This window comes from Homalodisca vitripennis, chromosome 7 (assembly GCF_021130785.1).
Source record: "Homalodisca vitripennis isolate AUS2020 chromosome 7, UT_GWSS_2.1, whole genome shotgun sequence".
Classification (NCBI taxonomy): domain Eukaryota; kingdom Metazoa; phylum Arthropoda; class Insecta; order Hemiptera; family Cicadellidae; genus Homalodisca; species Homalodisca vitripennis.
The window spans coordinates 109740158-109765959 of record NC_060213.1 but is presented as its reverse complement, the minus strand read 5'-3'; positions in this window follow the sequence as shown (position 1 = coordinate 109765959).

The window sequence follows — 25802 nt, the reverse complement described above, 5'->3', positions numbered from 1 at the left end:
CTTAAAAAATGTTGCACGAGTTGAATAATTGTTTATTCCATTTAAAAATATCTCCTTCTCTAAAATCCACAAACCAAATCGACGGTTTAGTAATCAAGAGAAAGCAATACTAAACGTGAGATGTTTTAATTATTTTGAGTTGACGCATCAAATATTGACATTTAAAAGCGTAATTTATATGCATTATGTATACAGAATTGGGTGTTACTGTCGAACCCTACTTCATGACTAGCTGAGAAGATTGAAATGTTGACCAATTCAAGAATCTGTATTTAGATTTTATTGTTACCTATTTCGAACATTAGCACAAATATGTTTTAAAGTTGAAGGATAGTGGATTTAAAGTAAACTGTTTCACTTATTGACAATTAGAGTTCGTTTAAGGGTGTTGGCAGATATTTTGAACGAATCGAATAAAATCGATTGCCTTAAAACAGTTATGGTTTCATTCCCTTGCAATACGTTCCTTTAAACAACGTTAATAGCTTTAAATAGTATTCTAGTGAAAAATAAGGGCTATCGAAAATTTGTGATACGTTGATGCAGAGTTACCTCTTGACATATAGAATTAGAATCAATCATTATCTTGAACTTTCTTTAGAAGTCATATTTTTGCCATTAAAAATAATAAAAAATGAATACGTTTATTTATTTTTAAATAAATTATTCCACTTTAAAACACAAACTAAATAGCCACAACTAAACGGCTTCGTTCTTTGAAGCAAATAGTATAGTTACCGTGTTATATTTAATATGATTACAATTATTTAACAAAACTGAATGACAAACTAGTATTAATTCCTTCGCATTAATTATTTGCATTACTGGCATACACTTTTAAAATGTTTATTTTAACATAAATTATAATCTCAGTGTATGAGGCGAAACTATTAAATTGCCTTAAATGTAAATTTTACTCAACATTTTACAGCATTGAATATTCATTTCTGTCCCAAGCCGTATAGTTGTACATTCTTGATGCCAAGTTATCAGTTGTGATGATGTCATCAAAAAAATTACACGAGTGTCATAATCAAAAAGTTTGTTTTAATAACCGAGCACCCATTTCTCAACGTCAGCAATAATTCTATAATTGTTACTTTTGTTTTCGTAAGCATTTCTGTACATTTAATGGTAAAGCATCTGTCTTTAATTCGGTATATAATGATTGTGATTGTAAATTATGTAATGGGTACGTTTATATTCAACAAGTTACCCATGCACTGTGATATTTTTAAAATAGGTGTCATTTTAACACCTTGCTTTACCCGTTATAATAGGTTCAACTGGTAGGTGTAAAAAAATTGAAACGCACCACTCTGGAATTGTTTGTACTAGAAACAATATTCCTTGTAAACAACCCACAAATTGACTTTAAATCAAAGTTTATTTCAAAAATATTAGAACGTATAGAATGAATGGGTGGTTTACACACTGCATGAGTGGTTTGCAGGTAAAAGCATTTATACACCTCATACAGCGTATATAAAAACCATGTCCTGCAGTATAAGCGATGTCTAGGCCTACTACACAATGAGGTCGCAAGTAGAAACGACATGATTAATTCTTACACACCTTCAGAATTTATTGTACATTAAGAAGTAACCTCTTTTATAAATATTACCTCTAACCCTTAAATCGAAATTTAAGTAGACAATACGATTATTTAGTCTAACAATACCATTATTTGGTTAGATTATATTTCATACAATCAAAGGAATTAAGAAACAGATTGCTATTTTTTACTTCAAATGCTGATTACTATTGTTGTATATTGCAGTGTAGGGGTACAGGTGAAGAGGGTGTGAAGTGGCATTGTGTGTATCTCCCATGTAGATGATAAATGCCTCAGGTCAGTGTGGCTGTGATGAAAGAAGGATAATTTTTCTTTCTAACCCAAACAAAAGAACTATTATTCAGGTATATGCTACGCTAATTACCCTACCATCCTTTGTCGGGAATCCAACTTATTTAACTCTCCCTACTGTACAATCTCTACACTGATACACTATAAGCATTTAGGGCAACTATACAGTCATCTTTTAGCTGCCTAAGGTTAGTTTCCAAAAGGGTCTGACATTGGATTTTTGTGTCAGGCCACAATCCAGAGCCTAGTGGTGTAAGAATTGTTGCAGGTTCACAAGCCAAGATGTTTTGTTAATACTGATAGGTGTTCCCTTTAAAGTGGCTATTGTATTCGCAATAAATTCCTAAAGTAAATATTTTTGCTATTTACATATGAAATATATTGTTATTTTAATAATCCATAACAGTAATAAAAGCGTTGAAACAGAGTAGTTTGTACTTATAACGGGAGTTAGTTTCCCAAGTTTTATGTCCCCCATAATGTGTTGATGCAGTTGCACTTGTACGTCCTGGATATAAAGTAGTGTTAGCACTCAGCTACTAGCAGATCATTTGTTTTTTTTTTCTTCATCCGTAAGCAAAAGCTATTTCTATAAAGCTTTAATAAAGATTTATCATTACGGATTGAACCGAACTTGTTGCCATTTTGGAGCATATATTTATATTATAAAAGTGTTATTTTTTCACACTATGAATTATAAAAGTAATGTATTTCTTGATATTACTAGAAATTTAGTAAATATTCAGTGCATATCGTTATTAGTTTTTCTTAAAGTAAAATTTATATACTTACCACGTCATTCTTATAGCTTGAAAACGGAAATATTTACTAATTGAGTAATAGGTAGACTAAAGCTATATTAATCGACTAAACATATCAAAAGCCAAAAACTCATAACTATGTGCTGAAAAAGATTATGTATTAAATTATTAACTAATAAATCTAAGCAGGAATCTCGTACAAGCTGACTAAAATTTGTTTGTAGGATAGCTAATATACATAATAATACTTAAACATTAAATTAATTGTGTTGTTTACGACTTGAAGTAAAAAAAAAATTATAACTGTATTATCTCTCTTTATATTTTGATTTTTTTCAGTTACAAACTAAAAAGAATAACAAAATTTACTCTTTTTTTATTTTTTGCTTTTTATACGTTCATACCGTTAATATTTTTGTATTAAATCTAAATAAATATTTACATATAATAGTATTAAATCCATTTATGAACGTTAAGTTAATCGATTTAGGTTACATCAATATTTTTACAGTACATAGGATTGCACTCTGCAGATTAAACTAGGACTATTATAAACAAACTTATGTAACTTCCTCAGGACGAAACCACATGCCCACCGACCAGATCCCGGACTGCATTGTAAAAAAATTGTTAGTGCCCTACGCTCCAACACGTCTGAAAACTTTTTTTAATAATAACAAGTCTATTCCTACTTTCTTACTAGAACACAAAGTTTAAACATACATATAAAATTAGTAATTAACTAATCCCAGATTGAAAGTAGGCTACTGAACTAATATATGGTCTATAATAATTTTCTGTATTGTAACTTTTAATTGCATACTGTCCAATAAATTATATTTCAATGAGAAAGGTCATATCGTAATATACATTCAAGGCAACATTTCTAAAAGTTTATAGTGTAACACTGATTTTGAGATTTATATGATGTCTCCTCTACATAAAATGGGAGATTTAAATTCTCTCATACTAAGATCTCAAATCATAGGGATCAAACATATAAAATCGTATTAAATAAGTTTTGTGAGATATAAATGAATCCGTGAGAATTAGTCTTGCATGTAATGGTTGTAGTATTACGTATTTATAATTTTATTACTTAGTTATTTGTGTACCTCTGGTTCCTCGTAATTTTTATTATTTCTCTATAAAAACTTTTATTTTAATTGGAATAACGCCCTTATATGAGATATATGGCGTATAGTTCCGTATTATATACACGCGCACGCACAACATTCTTTAAGAAGGTCTATGCCAAAATGGCAGCTTATGGCTAAAGGACACGTTTCCAACATTTATGTACGTTTTTAATGATGAGTACTTTTAGTTACAAAAGTTTGCTATATCCTTTTATTAACACCGTGTATATATCGACACTTCATCATCCTTGCTGCAAAGGATTCATTCTATATTGCAAAGCAAAAATATTAAACTCCATTATGTATATTTATGTATTATCAAAGATATTTAGTTGTATAAAATTTGCATTATCACGTCAAATAAATTCGTATGCAAAGAAAACATTGCACAAAAAACCATTTACTTTCCAAGAACATCCTCTATGTAAAGATGTGTTTAGTAGAACGATTGATTGCTGACATAAGTGCTGCTTGTTTGTTCACGCCGCAAACACAGGTCAAATGACGTAAGCGGTTATCGCTCTTTAGGAATTATTTTTCACACAATATTTATTGCCAAAGCATTTTCTAACATTGCTTACTATTTTCAAGGCAATCAATGATTTTCCAATTCCATTACTTTCAATTCTTTTCCATTCATTATTTGTAATTTAGTATCTTGTAGAATATGCATAGACACATCTGGAAGGCATTAAGATCGAGAAAAGAATACTTGAAGCCCTGCCAAAGTAGCTAACTTTTGCATTCTTGATTTTATAACGAAAGTTTACTATAAAAAGGATATATTACACTCAATGGTGTAATATATATATATATATATATATATATATATATATATATATATATATATATAATTTCAATAAACATTGAATCGCAAAAAGTACTTGCTCCGCCGGGAGTCGAACCCGGATCTCTCACTTGCCGGGTGAATGTGCTACCATTACACCACAGAGCGCTTACTTTTTCCGATTCAATTATTTTGTATTTGGCCGTATCTGTCACATATGCGTTTAAATAAGCAAACTAACATATGATCGGAAGACCAAATACCTGTCAAACGACTTTTATTTACATTAAATTGTATAAATGGCAATAGCCTTATTTAATTTCAATAAACATTGAATCGCAAAAAGTACTTGCTCCGCCGGGAGTCGAACCCGGATCTCTCACTTGCCGGGTGAATGTGCTACCATTACACCACAGAGCGCTTACTTTTTCCGATTCAATTATTTTGTATTTGGCCGTATCTGTCACATATGCGTTTAAATAAGCAAACTAACATATGATCGGAAGACCAAATACCTGTCAAACGACTTTTATTTACATTAAATTGTATAAATGGCAATAGCCTTATTTAATTTCAATAAACATTGAATCGCAAAAAGTACTTGCTCCGCCGGGAGTCGAACCCGGATCTCTCACTTGCCGGGTGAATGTGCTACCATTACACCACAGAGCGCTTATGGTGTAATGCTATATATGCTAAAACCAAAAAGATAAGCTAAGATCACGCATTCGGGTTTATTTAGTGAATTGTTATTTCAAAACTTCTGCCTTTCCGATCTTGTTGTATTTATCCAGTTTTTCAAACATATGTTTTTCAAGTATCAAATTATATATCCTGTAACCATTTCCCAGACTATTTTACACAGCTGTTGTATAACAAATGTTTAAAAACGTTTTAACAATATACAAACCAAGTAGTTACACGCTGTTTTGCCTGCTATTTAGGACGTTTTGCACATGTACGAGCACTTCTTCTTCGATTGAATTATATTTCCGACAAAAATGTTGAGTTTGCCTTGTTAATACGATCAAGAACCTATCTCAAAAAGTATAAATTTATAGCCATTGCGGTTTGCTTAGGTCTTTATGCAATATGAAAATTTTTTATCCAATAGTAGATATTGCTTTATTTCTTAACAGAAACTTATATTAAGTACAGATCACCGCATCCAATAAATGTGTAGTACTGTACCGAATGGACAAAAATTAAATGGGGTTCTACTTTTATTATTATTATTGACTGAAATGTCCGAAATATCGCATCGTCTTTGTCTATCTCTACTTCTTTAGGCTTACCTTGCTTATGGAATTTTTTTAGGTTTGGTTACTTAAGGTCAAATTTAAAAGCTGTAATAATTTACAAAATCTATTCATACGGGGCTGTTAGTACCTATTTTTCTTTTAAGACACTACAAAACTTAAAAGACAACCAATTTTTGCATAAAAATAAAATAGTGGTAATATACTGGTTTGAATGAATATACGAACTACTAATTTATATATTAATGAATTCAACCTACAATTTATTTACTTATTGCATTATTTAATATCAGCATTTAAAGCTTATCGGATTCTACATTGATTTTTAGCATGGTTTATACAAATTTCCTATTCCAATTCACTACTAGTTTCGTACTGACGATAAAAAAAAAATATTTTCTAGCTAACAAAGCCGTATTTTAATTTAATCCTGAAAGACACATATATTTTAGTGAAATGATTACCAGAACTTAACAAACTTCAACATGAAACATATTATTATTTTAATAAATTATATGAGTAATGACAAACGTTTAAACAAATATAAGTTTGCACTCGTAACGGAATCTGAATCTACAGGTTTAGCGAGATACTTAACAGTATTTGTCCGCTGTAGAGTATTAAAGTAGTATCGCACATGCTATGACCCGGATATAAACCAGAGTTAGCACTTAGCTAGCGCCGGTACAGGTAGTGGCCTGAGGAACAAATCACTTGTGTTTCCTTTGCATCATACGGTTATGTGATCTCTTACGGATTAGACCTTCTGTTTCACAGCTCTTTTGGAGCATGACACTATATTTATGGGTTGACTGTAAATATCATAAAATTGATTACAATCTGAAAGTGAGCATTTATTTTATTTACCTAGAACATAATTATTCACTCAATTTAAGTATTTATGTATGTATGTCGAAAGTAATGTATTTTGTTATGCATGCAATAAACTAAATAGATCTGGAGGTTTATCATTATTTAGTTTTTTTAAGAATAAAAGTGGTATTGTTTCCGTTTCCTCCGAAAAAATAGAACAGAGTAAATTAATTATTTCAGTAACGATATGAGGCTTTGCAGACATTTCAATAATCGACTACAAATATGAATAGCGAATATTATGTACTGAAGCAAAATTAATTAATAAATCCCAAAAGCTTGCTTTCACAAATGAACAAATATATTTGAGAATGGTAAACACTTAAACGTTAAGAAAAGTATGTTGTTTAAGTCTTCCCGTAAGAAAAATATTGCCTTGGATTATACTGTTTAATTTTTAATTCTTATGATGAATAATAAAATGAATATTTACGTATTTACTATGTTTATAGCACTAATATTGTTGTATTTCTTTTGAATAAATATTTTAAAATAACATTTATTAAATGTATTAATGAACCTTAAGTTAATAAACAGTGGTACCAACATGTTACAAGAAATTATACATAGGATTGCACTATTCAGAGCAAACTAGGACTATTACCAACAAAGTAGCCTACAAACTTATAAAACTTCCTCAGAACAAAACCACATACCCACCAACCCTACCCAGGCTTCCATATACTGTAACTAAATTCTCAAAGTTCTAAACTACTACATGTCTGGAAACTTACACATCAATTTTATGAATATCAAAGAAATGCCCGTTCTAACTAACCATTATACCATAAAGTGTAAAAAAATTAAATAAAAACTGTACAATACCAAATTGAAATTGGATTATCAAACTGAGAGATATTCCATTATTGTTATGTATTGTAACTTTTAGTTGTCAAATAGGTCATATTTTATCGAGTATAGTCATATCATAATACAAAATGAAAGTCAGACTACTGAATTAGTTTTGCGTAACATTAATTTATCAGGAACATGGTATCTCCTTGTCGTAAATGGAAAATTAAAATGCTCTCCTTATATATACACACAATAAATTGATGATTATGAATATAAATTACATACGCTAAAAGAAATCAGAAACGCCCGGGGATAATTATATATTGCCTTAGGTTAATTATTTTAACATTAAGTGGAAATCAGTAATTTATTAAAGAAATTAAGGTTCTCCAACCACCATAATATACTCTATTTTCTATATTGTGTAAAGACTTCATCAAAATAAACATTTTTGCTAATTAACAGAAAAACATTTTAATACTTAAATGTTTACTGATTAATTCTATTACCATTGGAACTATTGAATTGATTAAATCCTAATCACCAACACTATAATCGAGGTGGTAAGCTTGTTCTTGGAGTTTTTGGAGACAAACAAATATAGCCTATAACAGTTGCAGGTTTGAGATATAATAGAGAATTATGATTGCAGTTTACCAAATTATTTACGTAGTTTTATGTACTACAGAATGTCATGAGTTACTGTAATTTAAATTTTTCCTCTTCAATAAGTTAAATTTGTATTGTATCGTGTATTTTTATTGTGTATGAAATTGGTTTTTGATTCAAAAAGAATTATTCTGTACATAAATAGTAATCGTTTTTACTTATATACGAACCTTGCATGTGATTATTAAATAATTTCGTTCAATTTTCTTTGTAATGACAAGAACCGTACTTTATTCTTCTTTTGAAGTTGTTCTTTGACGATGGAAGTATTGTGAACGAAACAGGACTTTTCCAGACATTTTCCATCGTTCAGTGAAACAAACATTCAGTAATACTATGTTTCGAGATCTGAAATCTGATCTCTTGATCTCTTCTTCAGAAAAAGAACTAATCTAATACATGATTAAAAACTAGGCTAAAATAAACAAATCATACCAGAGCGTTGAGACACGCCTAAGTCAGGAACTATCAACTTCACTAACTCTAAAAAATGCACTTAATAAGAAACTAAACACAACACTAATCATTAAAAATGAACTACAGAACAGGCAGTTCGAATATCGTAGAACAGGCATTCGTAGATCAACCATCTACGTACTTTATTATTTCCTTTTTTTACCAATGGAGTCTCATTCCTCCAAATTAAACTGTATGGAACAAGGTTAGTCACCAGATTTGTAATACTTGGAAAGGAAGTAAGCGAGAGCGAAGGTGAGCTATATTCTATTAAAAATGTCATCACATATTATAAAATATTAGATGAAACATGAGTAATTGATACAAATACCACGACATGCTTCAAAATCCATAATTAAAGAATGCCAGTGATGTTTTAAATTTATATCGATGTACTGTGTTATCGACATGCTGTACAGGATTCAATATACAGGGCCAGTTATCTTTGCCATCGGACCTGCCGTAGTTTACGTCGTTAATTAAGGAACTGTGTAACATAATGGACACAAAACTAACATGATCCAGGGCGTTATATAACTGGAATGATATAATATGATTGTAATATGATATAATATGATATAACTGGCGTGAAGTGACTAATTACAACCAAGTTTATATATTTTTAAATAACAACAAAATATACCATAATAACAATAGGTAATATATCACCCACTTAATATAAATGTCCTTATTCCTTATTTTATGCTAGCATAAATTATCGTATTACTTAGTTTATAAAAACGTTGTTATTGTTATTTTATATTTTTTGGACAATGCCGAACTCAAATACCTGTTAGATATTCAGTATGATTTCATTTTATTGTATAAATATGAATATAGAAAATATATTATTATCTAATGAATACTATTTTATATTTAATCTCCTTTTTTTAAGAAATTAAAACATTTTAGTCCAATAACCCTTGATATTGATGGTAGAGAATTCGTAAAAATATCCAATGAACAGGTTTTTATGTAAACTTGAAGTGAATTCTGAAATAATATGGACTAAACCTTGATATAACTTAAGTGATTTAAAATGTAATTGCATTTCATCCTGAAGATGTCTCAGAACGAAACAGAGACGATACAGCCTTCAAGAAGATAAAACCGTAGCATGATTTACTTGTTTCAAAATTTATTTGCCAACGATCTTACAACCTATTTTGTATTACACTGCCTTACTAGTTATTTGTATTGATTCTTTAAAACTACAGAATCACTCAGTACTTATGGGGCAGCTTTAGTTTTCCTAAAAACGTATTTATTCTCATTGAGTTTTTAAGCAATATTTATGACATTTAAGGGACGGCTCTTAATATTTTAAGTGAAAATTCAGTGAACTTAATTATGAGGGAGTTTAAGCACATTTGTCACTAAGTTAAATTATTATTTTGTTCTTACTTAAAAATTAACGTAGATGTTATAAATCATTTAAAAAAAGCAATCAAGTAATGTAAAACGGGCTTTTGCTTTATCTCATATCTACAAATTTTATACTGAAATCTTCACATCTGATATTTTTAAACATAAAAATAACATAAAAAGCACCTATTGCTAGGAAAGATTTATTTTCGGGCTTCTTTTATTCAACATATTTAACTATGTTTGAGACGATATATATTTTACATTATTTTCATACATTAAGTATTTAATAGATAATAAATTATTACAGATCTACTTCTTAAATAGGATATTGAATGTTAATAGTTATAAAACTATGACAATATGAATAAGAGAGAAAAATTAATTTAGGTCATTAAGCGAGTAATATGCAATATCCAATTCTCCTGTCTTTACGATAATGTTTATATTCTTTCTAAAGGAACAATTTTGAAATCCTAAATATACTGTAAATTGAAACCAAAACATTAATAGCTTGCTCACACCTTTCTTGTTTCTATATATATAATTACGAACTGTACATAATCAAAGACAAAAAAATACGGTTTGGCCTGTTCCAATTAAATATATTATAATATTTCAAACTGTAATGATACTGTAAAATATATTACGTGAGGTAAAAGTGGACATCTTCTATTACAAAAAATTAAATATTTAATCATTCATTTTACCTCCATGGACATGATTGTCATAACTGATAAATCAAAATTACATTTGCAAGGCATATTATATTATTATCTAGTAAAGATTAATTATATTTTAGAATATTGTTTTTTAATTTTTTTGGAACTATAAGCAGGTCTCTTGCCTAATTGCTAGGCTTTTATATGAGTTTTACGCTAGGTCTTCAAGAATGAGCTTCATACGACAGATAAGAATAATATATTTTAATCGAAGTGTAAAATTTTAATCAGTAATTGTAAAATTTTGGATGGACTTGACGTAAGCACTAAATACTGAATGTTATGTAATTAGTAAACTACAATTAATTGTGTTGCCTGTTACAGATCGGGGCCACTGTTGATTGATGTTTCACTGACGAGCTCTTTGATGTTAGATGCAATATATGAGTCTCTTGAGAGACAGGATTATAATGATTGATCAAACATAGGAGTATCGTTTAAATACTACTAATATAACACAAACTTCGTTGGAAGTTCTACTTTATTCGAAATTGTAGCTATGGTTACAGTTATTTGCTGCTTAACTATTAGTGGAATTGCTTATTATTGGTTTCAATGAAATGTCTGGTATTTTTCATATTTAAAATTTTATTATCAAATACTATATAAGTATTATCAATGTACTGAGTTCATACTTTTAATGTGAATCTTAATCTTGGCAATGGCAACATGGAGAATTCTTAGCAATTTATTATCCACGTGTAATTTAGGGGAAGTGTTCCAGAAATGTTTAACTCTATAATGTTGCTCGTATTGTTATTTTTGTAAGTTCTATGTTTAATGAATTTGTATACTTTAACAGATTAGTCATGAAAAGGAGAGTGTGTACTTTTATAAACGCTTCAATAATATATCATCTCTCGCTGAAAAGGTTATCATAATTTGATGTTTTATCTCTCAGTAGAGTTTCATAAATATAGATTTTGAAACCGTTGAATATTTTATGTAGCGGTTGATACCAATTACACGCTATCTATCAGACTTTGAAGATTATGCATACTATATGTAAATGCGTAGCTGTCTACTTTCCGAACAAATATAGAATACTAATCGTTTAAAAAATTGCTGCATCTCCTTGTGAATTACGTAGGGAAATTCCACCCCACGTTTACACCAATTTGGCAGACAAAGCAGAAACTCAGCCGAATGATGCTTTTAATAACAAAAGTTTTAATTATTGTTTGTATTTAGGTTAACGAACTGAAAAGAAATCAAAAAAGAAGATAGATATTCAGATGAAACGTGGAAGTAAATAAAACCTGTAGATTTGAATATAAGGGTTTTATAATTTAATGTGTGAGTTTGTAAGTGAAACTTAAACATATATGACCAAATACGAATGATATTAAGAACTCTAGGAACGTATCCACATCCATTATGTACCAGCCATAGGTAATGGATTAATAACAGGAATTGTGTAACAATTAGTTTTAGTATTCCTGATATAACTTTAATCTCTAGCCTTATGTTCCTTCACAGAGAGGAGTACCGTATGATAATTTGCATGTGCAGATTACAGTTACACCTCAAATGTTGGGTTAACGCATTATAAATTTTGCACAAGTAAGCATATTGGTACCTGATATTAAATATATTTATCTTGTTAGTTACGCAACTGTACTTCAGCATACATATTGAGCAGTGTATTTTTGAATATATTCCTCATTGTGAAGTATTATTGATAAATTTACATGTTTATAAAATTAAAGTTATTTGTATTTGAAGCAAGTAAAGTACTGTAATTCTATAAAGTAGTAGAAGTTTAAATTTACTATTTTGAATTTGATTCCTCATTGACAGTTTTTTGAAAACTCTATACAATATAGTTATGAGTTTAAATATTTGCTTAAATGATTATTCTGTATTTGAAAAGAGTAGTATTAAATTTTAGAGGTTTGTTTCAAACGTTTATCTGAGTTTTCTTAATTAAATATATTGGACAATAATTTAGAAATATACTCGTATTTCATATTTATCTTTTCCCATGTATACAATCGATTGAATAGTGGAGGGAGGGTTAAGAGCATACAAACACTGTTTATTGTCACACATTAACCACACCGTTATATAATGAATAGTGTTTGGATTACATATCATATTATCATATTAAACATAAAACTTTAACATTAGAGATGAAGCGATAGTATCTTGTGTATAGTCTTATAATTATACCATGACATCTCAAGTATGCTTAACCTTCATACGTATACTTTTAATATTTTGTTTGCTTCTACTAAAACTACAGACAGATTATGAATATTACACTATCAGATAACCGATCTACCGTTTTAAGTCAAACGTTATGTAAAGACTGTTTAGTTACGTTCTGACCTCAACTTTGATTAAAATACTATCGTATCGTTCAAATGGTTTATATTTGTTTAGAGTATATTTTACCTTTTACCACAATCCTTCTACTCTAGCAACTATTAATCTTATAGATGATAAATGCTATGCCTTAAAAGTTGACTACAAGGTCGCGCTAAGAGAATCGACAGGAGAAAAAAAACTAAAGTTACTCCCGGAAGTCAGCGTAAAAATGAATCTAATACACGACCTTATAATGAACTTATTTAGTCAACAGTTTAAAATTGAACTAATTATGCCAGAAATGTACATTTTCTGCTTTGTACCCTTGGTGGAAGTAAGTAGGTTTTAATGGAAAAGACATTTTTTATTTACTTCCACATTAAATTGATTTAAAAAAAGCGCTTTCGCCGGTTAAGGCATCATCAGTTTGACATTTTTTACAGAAAAAAAAACATACGTGGAAGTATATAAGAAATGTACATCTCAAGACTAAAAGTTCTTGGCATTATTAGTACAAATTCTTGGACCAACCAGTAAAGTTTCGCAAACGGTACATTAATAATCGACGTGAAAACTTAACATGGCATATTCAAAACAAATTGGCCATTTCTTGACAGTACTGAATATGATATTTATTTATTAAAGACAACTGTATCAAATTATTGTATAAAAAATAATAAACTATACACAAGTATAAAGAAATCACTCATACAAAGAAGTTTTAGCTTTCAAAGCTGATAATAACTATCAATTACACCATTTTGATGTTAGTATGTACCCACTTTGGAACTAATATCGTTCACTAGAATGTATTGAAAGAACCATAGTTCTGTAGTCATGAACCCGTAACACTTCCATTCACACAGTTCCAAAATGATGTTCCTAATGACAATAATTCCCTTTAATCGGAAAAAACCCAAAATCTCGGTTTTAATAGCTCGGGATAGTTACCAGGAAACTTGACAACCAAGAATATTTGACCAAGAAGCCTTAATCAAGAATCCACCAAAAACAATTCCTGGCTATTTACCTTAAGCATAGATAATTGATGAAAAATTATTGAACAGTAAGATGTGCAAGTTCATTTGTGAATTAAACAAAAAAAACAACGTTTTCACAATTTTTAATTTTCTGAAGTTTGCTGGACTGGTAGGTAAGAGTGATGTATGTTTCTCAGAACACATATTGAACTACATGTCGTGAATGCATGTGTTTCTCAAATATTGTAATAAAGGGTATAAAATATTTAATTTTAAACAGGGTAGTGAAAAATTCTAGTTAAATATGAGAATGGAGAGAGTAATTATAAGAAAAGCATTACTTATATTATGCACCAGTCAGACACAGCTAATGGTATGCGCGTGTGGGAGAATGTTATGCTAATTGGTTTTTGATGTCTCCGGTTTAAACTAAAATCACCGTGCAAGTCCATTGGTCTACTGTTGCTCACAAACAATAATAAATACATTTATAGGCACATATTTATAGTAAGGAATTAAATTTAATGTCCTAAATTTTTCAAATCGTACAAATTTCAAAGATCTACGTAACCAACATGTTATCAAACTATTCTATTCACTATTATATAAGATTTGGTAAGGGAATATGTTTGTTCTATACCCACTACGTCAATTGGTATAGGTTAATGACCCATTACATCATAAAGCAGATATTATAATTTATTAAATTTTCACAATATTTGGCGGAAAATATATAAGGTACTCTCTAATTAATTCAACAGATTTTACAATACAATTTATCAGTCAAACTCTTACAATCTAATACATATAACATTTTTGTTTCTTTTCATAGTTTATAGTTTAAAATACTTTTCAATAAAATTTTTAAATACTGATGTAAATTACGATTAAAAATATTCAAAAACTTAGAAATTGGTAAATATTTTATTACTATGAAATCTTTCTGAGATATCAAGGCATATATATATATGACATATGCTGTTATAGAACGAGCCTCAAGCTAAAACTCTCTGTAGAAAATAATACTAAAATTTATCTTTCTGCAAACTACGAATGGAGATCACAAATTCTTACACTATATATGCGTGACAATGACAGTACTCTAATTGCACGCATCAGGTACCTATATTAATTTAATAGCGAAATGTAAATAATGTGTAGCAAAACTCTTTGTTATGTGTTATTCGATGGAAATAGTATTTTAATTCATACTTTAGGGGCACTTTTAACACATTAAAATGGCATTAAAACAATTTAAAATGTACTGATATAATTATAAAAACCCCTGTTAAAATGTGTTACATGTATTATGAATAAGCTGCGACTATAAAACATGACAAAGGCTGGATGGAAGCACAGGGATGCGGGAGAGCGAAGCCCCAAGCTGTCGGGAGATTTAGTGTTGCCATAAAGCCACCACGTGACAAAGCAGATATACAAGACTAGCTTACTCCTTGCAGGTCTCCAGGGGCTTAAGGCTTTCTTTGTCTAAGTATATTTTGTCCTAATTCTTATAGTTTTTTAATTGAACAAGTTGAATACCAGGCGCTTGTAGTTTATAGCATTTATAACTACTAAGTATTATATTTTGCTATAAAACGTGTAGAGATGGGTGAATGTAAGATTATCATACAGAAATAAGTATAATTTTCAAAACTATTTTATTTAGCACTTGTGTAAACTGACCAATTCTATACGTAGTATTAGGAGTATCCTTGCCGAGAGGTCTAAGTCATTGGCTACAGATGCACAGGTTCCAATAATGTATGTAACCGTAGTACTATTTATAAGTACCATCACCTTGTACTGTATCGATTTTTCTCCTTATTTTATATCTTAAAATCCTGACACAGGGACAGTGGACCGTGAGGAAACAGGCAGAATAAAACTTAAAATGAGATTTATCTATCCTAAACAAATCTAATCGATAGCAATATTTCAAACTTTATTTCGGTGAAGTAATGATGATCGCATAATTAAGTAAGAATCTATTAAAAACTAATTGAAACAAGTTCTGGGAACTTGGATTGGTTCACATTTCACACCCTCGATTAAAAGCTTGAATTACTCGTGGGGAAACAAATCAACCTGCTTGGTTATAGAATAACATGGTACTCTTGGTACGGATTCGCATGTATTTGATTTGTAACTCCTGAGAACTCCACAACTCCAGTTTATCATTTTAAAAATATTACCGCTGCTCGCTGTTGCAAGCAAAGGCCACAAGTTCGTTATTCACTTCGTTCATAACAAAACCTTTTCAGTCACAGAACTGGTAATAAATACTTAAGCATTACGACTTCATAAATGTTCTTTAGATGTTATTTAAGTTTTTAAGATAAATATAAGTGATTTTATTTAGTCAATAGTGTATTATAACTAATAACTACTAAAATAGTTTTATTTGCTACATGATATGTTCACCTTCCCTCATACGCATGAAGTGGTACATTAACATTACGTTTCGATATCAGCAAACCAATCTCTTCCTCAATTAGATAATTAAACTACCACATAACTGCAATCTAAATTAAAATAAACAAGTCAATACTATAACGTTATGATACGAGTAAGTCAGGAGTCATAATTAGATGATAAATAAACTGGAAATGTCGGTTAGTCGTTTTGGACGGAACCTAACGGAACCTAAAGATTCTAAACTGATTAGTTATTTTTTAATAAAGCATTCCTGAGTCACATAATAATTATCAAACCAATAATAGTTTCAATCAATAATACAATCACTATTCAGTTTCTTGATTTGCCGCGATCTTGTTGCTTCTGTGACGGTTCCCGTTTAATATCGCCCCATGGTTAGTTGTCAGTGGTTAGATGTTTAGTTTAACTATATTCTGACCTTTGTTTTCACAGTGCCATCTTAATATTTTATTTTCAATAGGTCATGTTTTAAACATTTATGAGTTCTATTACTCTGTGGAATATTTTATTATTTTTTTATTATATTGCGTGAGGTAAATATCCACCTTGTGACGTGTACTTTTCTGTTTTACCTGAGCAATTGTTATGTAGAACTGATCACTCTGCATAACGAAATTTTACATCCAAATGAAGAAGCGCGCATTCATTGTTGCTGCAATAACAGAACGGTCACTGATTAGACGCCAATCAGCTGTTCAAATAAAGGTTCGACTGCTGCTACGGTAAGCGATAAGGACGCCAACGACATGACCGTTGATCACCGACAACTGTTCTGTGAAAACTCGTGCCGTGCGACAAGTCGGCAACGGACTGGACTTGAGTTCTGGATTTGGCTGTGTTGGTGTGTGGTGAAGCCGACATCAAGCCCTTCAGCATCGCTGGATTTTGAGAGCCTGGATAAAGGAGTTAGGCTAAGGGCTTTTACTGGACCTGTCACTCAGCACTGGTAGTCCTGCTGGACCCACGAGTCGACTTTTCTGCAGGACCGGCCCAATTACTTGGTGGTCTACGGCGGCGGGTGCTCGCGCCCTGTGTCTCACTCGCGCCTACCGGACATTCTGCGCGAATTCCATACGCGCCGTGATTCGAGCGTGGATCGCACGGACGACACAATCGACGGCTCGTGTGTGTGTTTTTGTGTCCTCCCAGTTGGTGAGTAGACTTTACACTACTTATTCAATCGTGCTCCCCTGGGAGGTCGGACTAACTCCGTCAATGTCATTGTGGAGCCTCTACCTATCGGAATAGCCCTGAATAACTGCATTAGTGTGGAACCAGTTCCGAACTTTGACAAATGTGGCTCAACTTTGATTTAATGTCTAGCCACTCTGTATTCATGTGTATTATTGTTTTGTAATTTTGTAGTTCAGGAATGTGGTTATCATGATTTTGGCCACTGTAATTTTGCATAAATAATTGGAGCGCTCCTAATTTATCCTAATAATTTTTCGTATTTTTATTTCAACTTGGCCAACGAGTTTACTATGTTTAAGTTGCATAACTATTTTTTTATTCATTGCTAAAGCACTGTAGTTGCTGATACTAACTACGCTTACTGAATATTTAGTTTAAGACCTTAGCGCTGTGAGAGAAATAGGCAATACAGATTGAAATACGTGAAATATTGGTTTTAATTTCTAATTGACTGATATTTACTTGGAGACCTTGCAACTTACTATTAGAAAATAATCAACCGAAATCTGTGGCTAATTTAATTACCTAAGGCTTAGTGTCGTAAACATAATAGTTCTTGCGTGCATGGTAGTGGTCTCGATTGAGCATACCTGAGGGCAGGAAAACTGTTTCTTGTTGGAGACCTGCAACTATCACACCCCATCAATAAGGTGGCGCCCTTATTACCGAGCAAGCCGTACCCATCTGGGTATCCTTCAATCTTAGTAGTCCTCTATCACTGCTCAAGAACTTGGTTGTCCCGGCGCTGTACCAATACTCACGCCCTTCTCCACTGAGCGAGGCCGACAATATTTGCTAACCCTCGAGAAGGGGTGGCAACCTGATGAAGGGATCAGATCAAAGATCCTAAAATTTAGTTTTATGATCATGAATCATTGAAAACGAACGAAAAATTCAGAGACCTTCACGCCCCTTCCGTATTGAAAAAGAAATTTCAAAGAAGGTCCTATCTACTATTAAAAATTTTTGTTTTATTTAATTAGTGCCATATTCTTATAACTTTTCATTTTAGGAAAAGTAATTGCTAGCCACTTCCTTAAAATGGAATTCAAAGGTTGAGTTGGATAGTTGGAAAATATTATCAATTTAGCTTGTAAACAATTCTATAAAAATTTATATATATATATATATATATATATATATATATATATATATATATATATATTATATATATATATATATTTGTGTGTGTATAGATGTGTGTGTGTGTTTATATATATATATTTTTTTCTACGATTTATATATTTATATATATATATCGTCGAAAATAAAATTCAGTCGAACCAGAAGTGCTCGAAAGAATAAAAAATAAAGATGAGTTATTTTTTAATTAAATTGGATTTAGTTAGATGGGTGAAGTCGTAGGTTACTGGTAGTATGTGGTATAAACATACTTCCAAATGTTTAACATTTTGTATAGTATTGTTGTAATAAGAAGTAATTAGATTTTATGACTTTTTAATCCAAATACCGGAATAATGGATTTATTAAACGTCAATACCAGAAACTTCCGATAAACTAATATTTTGTAAAGTTTACTTTGCAGTGGGTACAAGCTACTTTGACACCACCCTATGAATATGTCAAAGACATACTTTACCGTATACCTTGTACATCAATTATGAACTACTAATAACAACATTGTTCCTCAGATTACTAAAGAAAGTTTTTATATCAGATTATCACTAAGAATACATCACTGAAGTTCATATTTTAAAATTAATAATTATTCTCTCCTAATAGAAATACGAAATTAAATTTTTGTATGAGTAGCTTATAATTCTATGTTTACCACAACATCTTTTTTAAATTGTCATGAATTACATATAATTCTATATGGCAGGCAGACTTGTAAGAGTTTTTTATATTGCAAGTTCTTTTTTACATACACGTTTTGTCTAAAATAAATTTCGCTACAAAATGCCATGTTTCAAGTGATGTTTCCTTACGAATCCTTTAGAAAAGGTATGAAACTTCTAGATGGTATACTTTTTTTCAAAATTGCTTTTCTTACGAAGATAACAAACATTACCTCAAACTGCTTTTGTATTTTCGACTTTTTTCAATGTCTTTAGCTGCGATGTAACATAACAGTTAATAGCCACTAGAATTTATTTATAATACCTATGTATTAAAAATACTATCATGTTACCGAAAATTTATTTTTTTAACGTGTGATTTTACCCAAGTTTGAATGAGTATTTGAATTTTAAAGCATAAGAAATACAATTTCGTTTAGTATATAAAGCTTACAATTTTATTGGCTTAGCTTAAAAACTGTCGTTCGTAGGGTTGAAAAAAATGTCATTTCCGAATGTCTCTCTCTCTTTCTCTCTCTCTCTCTCTGTGTCTGCCTGTCCATAAGAAATTTTAGAAAACGAATTGACCTATCGACTTGCAATAGTGCATAAAACTTCATATTTTCATCAGATACAATTAGTTCGATAGAGCAAGATAAAGCATATGATTACTACAACTACAAAGTACAGTATTACAGCTCATTGACGACTGTGACCTGATTGTTTTCACAGTGTCCAAAACCTTACGGGCTATGGTAGCATGTAGCCAACTGAAATTTCTGGCTTCCAGAACTTTTTATTTATACTAATTATTACTAGAATTCTTATGAAATATAATTAAATTTTATAATTTTTTAAAAGGAGACACGTATACGCGTATTCATTTGCATGAGATCTTTTATGATTTAAAATTGCACTCAGCCAATAAACATATATTACTACGAATTCACGGTATAAAACATTCAGTCTTCAGAACCATTCGTTATTTAGAAACTTAGAGTTTTTAGAATACTTATCCTTTAAACGCTTCATGACATTTAACTACTGGGTAAATATTTTCTGGGATCCCCTATAAACAACAGGATTAAAAACTATATATAAATAGAGACTTCTCACTGTTTGTTCAAACACATATTTTACTTTATTGCTACAAATATATTCGTCAAATGATATTAAACAACATTTATACAATCATAATATCTTAAACAAAAATATGAAACTATTTGTTGTGAAAACGTTTTATTTCTGGAATTCCATCTGCTATGGTCTTGAAAAGGATAAAAAGCATTCATATTATAAGAATTGTTCCTATGCATGTTTAGGATATCTTACATTTAACTAAACTTTTTTAAGACCGTGGAGCAGGTGAGACATACAAATATAATTGTGGATTTAAGGCAGCTTCTGTTTAAAAAAAAAGAAGTTTTATAAATTTTTCTGGTAAAACATGTTTTATATTTATGTAGAATATATTGATTTAAATGATAGTGCAATTAAATCTATTAAATTTTGCTGAGCATTGATGAAGACTTTTACATTAGTCTTATACAAAACTATGATGGAAACAAAAAATATAACAGAATAAATCAATATTTGAAGTGAATCCAATGATATTAAATTCAAACATGCGGCTTTGTGTAGACAAAATAAAAATGTCTTTGATAAATTTGTAATATGTATTTTATCAAAATTCTTTGAAAAACAAGCACAAAGAGTTTTTCAATCTGAAACCCAACAGGTTCACGTTGAATTTCTCAAAATCAACATGTCTTTATACATGTCGATTTGGTTTTCATTAAAAAAAAAAGGTTTTTTGTATCCAGGTTTTAACTGTTTAATACACAGCAAGATTCGTTTTAACAAATATAGCCCATGATCTGTATCATAAATTTATCTAAACATTATTAATTGAGACATTGCAATAAATTCTATTCAATAGTGTGTAAAAATATAAAAGTCATGATGACAGAAAAAATGTAATAAAATAATTTCTTTTTATTTTTAGATATCATTGTTATGTTTGCTCTAATGATTATTTTCTATTGATGGAAGCGTGGCAAAGCCCAAAATCAATCTTTCCTCTAAGTATGTGCTGGTTTTAATGTTGTATTTCTAGTCGAAATTTCATATCGTTTGGTTTTGTAATTCCTACAATATTTTGATTAGCATTACTCTTATAGGTGTGTTTTTTCTTAGTACTTCATTGGAACGTTGAAAAATGTGCAATACAACCAACATGAATTAGATTATTTAAGAGTGTGTAGCATATTTAGGAACTGTACTGAAGACATGGTCACATGGAACTACAAGAGCAAAGTTTACAAAGTATTATACGAGTCAAGAAATATGATTTTACGCTTGAATTCACATCAGAACAAAACTCCTTGCTGCATTCCCTCTAGAGACAACTATATCACATCATACGTCGACTCTGCAAACTGTGCGCCTAATATCTATGAGATGGTAATCCTCAAACTGAGACAAGACTTCTTGATACTTTTGGATCCAGAATATTAATCAACTACACCTTAACGTTACTCGCAACTATATTGTAGTTATTTACAAAAACGACCGAGAGAAATGTTTAAGCAATATAAATAAATACTATATTTTCCACTAGGTCTTGATAATTTAAGGCCGTTTTTACTTTCTCTTACATATTATTAATAATAGTAAGAATTAATTATTACTAATTATTATTAATAATAGTAATAATTATTAGTAATAAGTAATTTACTGGATCAATCTTTGTAACAGGACACTAAGCAACCTGATATATTTGACTATCGTTAAAGGAAAATACATTTTCACAGCAATGTATATAAATATAGTAATAAATATTGTGTATAGATTTAGAAACGTATTGTCTTAAAAAACATATTCAATCATTTATGTGATTATCATTTTTATATTGCACGTACTAGAATCTTTAAATATAGAATCTTTCCATTGTTAGTCGATAATATATGATCTTGTGTTATATAAATGTGTGTAGGTATCGACCTGTATCTTTGATTTCCTCCGTGTATAAATTTAACTAATCATTTCTTCATATTTTTAATGTGAATCCTAATCAAAAGTATTAGGTGATAGATACCACCATAATATCTACATTAGTGTTTAATGCTGTGCAGATAATAAATGTCTGTCATAAAATTTATTTCAACAAGACTTTTATGGAAAAACCTATGAATAAAGTAAAATTACAGTTAACCATCATCAAAATCTGAGTCGATTAGTAAATAAAACAAAATATTGTTTATTATAAAACGGCTAATTATTAAGAAATTCCCAAACGGATAGTATATTATACGCAGCAATATTTAATTCTAAAAGGCGGCATTTCAGTTTGAGTATTATAATTTTTTTATATTGTTAAAGTATTATTTTATGTACCATAATTTTTGTAACTATTACACCTTGAAACATGGAATAAACGATTTTTCTCAAAAATATAATTTGAGCTCCCTTTTGCCAAATTTAAAAATAATTTAGTAAAAACTAAGTCAATTACATAAGAAATTTTATGAAATTAAAGTCTATGCCTATAAAAATGACTTATTTTAACGTTTACGTCTCGCATTGCATTCCCCTCAAAATTATTTTACTATTAATAATCTTGTTTAGTTAATTTAAGTCAGTTTTGCGCACAATTCTATTTTTATGTTACAGGAGTTACCTATACAGAATTTTGGAAAGCACTATACCGCTATTGGAATTACTCACATTCAAATACGAAGTAATAAGGAAGTAATAGTAAGGTCACTAAAAGCTATTTGCGTTAAAAGCGTTATACGATAGTCCATAGGTATAACATTTATTTCTTTTTATTGATTATCCAGCTAGAAGCAAGCAAACCATTGTAAAAATAAAGCATTTTATAGTCTACATTTGAGAAAGCAGGATCACAGTAATAAGTAATTTACTGGATCAATCTTTGAACAGGACACTAAGCAACCCGTGATATTTGACTATCGTTAAAGGAGTATACATTTTTCATAGTAAAGCATAAATATAGTGATAAATAATGTGTATGGATTTAGAAAACGGATTTGTCATTTGTCACGGATTTTAATTTAATAGATTATTTTGTGAAAAGCACACAGAAAATACAACAAACGAATTCGTCTTACAAAAACATCTGTATTAAAGACTGAGCCTAACGTTTAAAATAACTTTCAATACGATACTCTCAGCTATGTCATTAAACAAACTCTTCATTTCCTATGTTACTCTTATGTATCTGATACTATTATTATGTATATATTTTGAATGAACCGACAGATTTTTAGAATCTAGCAGTTCCTTTTTTTATATTATATATGCCTCTTGGATTAGTTTAAAAATATGTTTTCTAAAACAAACGTGTTTTTCAAGCAGTTAGTTTTAATAAACTAACCATTCGTATATCAGCCAAATGGTTATAAAGTTACCGCTTATAACAAACTTCTTAAAATTGGCTTACTTCTTAATGATATTTTAAAATGTTTTACGTTAATCAAGATATTAATATATGTTTAATAGAGATGGAATTAAAATTGTTTTTCTACTAAATATGAGAATTATCTCTCATTAATGTAACAAAATAAAACATCTTTATAAAAGACTTTGAAAGCCATATCACGTATAAATCATCAGTCTCTATATATACATAATAATGAAATATAGACAGTAAATCAGTGGTTTTAATACATTTTCTTTTTCCTATGCAGGCCTTATAAAATGTTCTAACAGAAGACAACAATTTATATTAGGTAGATTCTGATCTCTGTTACTCAATATCACATCGATCATGTTTCAGAATTGCATTGTTCCTATAAATAGAAAGGTGACTGCAAAAAATGTGTCAACCCATCCGTAGACCTGAAACCAAATCAATCATTTTCCTTTTTTGTCGTACATTCATTACACTCTTTATGCCAGCTTTTTAAGTTTTGCTCGTAATTCAATATCGTTTCTCAATTGAAACAAACAATTGGAACATTATAAGAATCGAGGAATAAACATAGACTTAATGACAGTTTATACTTGTCGTTGAAATAAATTGAATATTCGCGATTTCTATTACCTGTTATACAATTCCACTATTAATTTGCCATAAATAATAAAAAAATTGTTTCATCACTTATTTCTACTGCGTCTCCTGATAACTATTCAGGTTTATAGTATGTAATCTAATTGTAAGGGCCAGCATTAATAATTCACAGAATCTGCTCACAAATATACATTGAAGAGAGTCATTATTATAATTATAGGCTCTTACTCATTGCAACGTTTAAGCGCGTTAGACTTCAAACAATTGTTGTTAAAATTACAAAGCGACCAGCGTTAAAATAGCAGCCCCGGGCCGTCAGTCCTGTTGATGACACCCACCAAAATAATATAATTGTTTGTCCAATAACAAATGACCAGTTATTATCACACAAAAGTTTTTATACGGGAGCAATGTTGAATTACTATCACATATTCATTGATTATGACATTAATTGGTAATTAAGATCGTGAAATGTATATTTTAAAAAACTCTTTTCACTATAACAGGTAAAAAATTGCATCGCCATAATTATGTCTTAAATATAATTAAAGGTATAAGAAATTATATAGTAATAATCGTATTTGCTAATATTGTGACTTCTAGGAATTTATCGATATTTTATTATATCAGCGATGTGAAAAATATTAACATAAATACCGCCATCCATAAACATTTAGTATCCATTTATATATCTATAATATTGCAAATAATACATGTGTATTTTAATGTACCTTGTACGTGTAAAAGTGTTATAGTAATGTAAATATAACAAAACTCATTAATTTAATAAAATTTTGAAATTATTGACTTCCTCTGTTAGTAATTCTGTTAGTTATTTTGTAATTGTAAATATGATGTATTAATCTTTCATTATATTGTCTACAGACAAAGCAGAGAACATGATTATGACCTCGTATAAGTATAAGATTTATATCCAACGTTGTTCTTGAAGACAAGTAATAGTTTTCTGATAGTGACACAACTTATGTTCCTCGTAAAGTGCAGGTCACGCTGTTATAGAAGCGATTCATAACGGTTTACGTTTCAATGAAATCCAACAAAATACATTGTAAATGCTAGATCATTGTAATGTGTTTTATGTATACAACTTTACGTAAAAGACGCGTTCTGTTTTAAAAATAGGTGCAAGTTAAGGAAAACCGAACTCAGGAGTAACAAATTCATTTTAAAAACATATTTTTTACAACGATAAAAAATTACAAAGACTTTATTGAGTCTCGGAATTCAAACTCTACCCAAAAGATATCCTAAACTGTAACTATATTTAATATTTTATTTAGTGTAGTTTTTAAAATTTAAAATATCAGTAAAAAACACTTTGAGAACAGCTT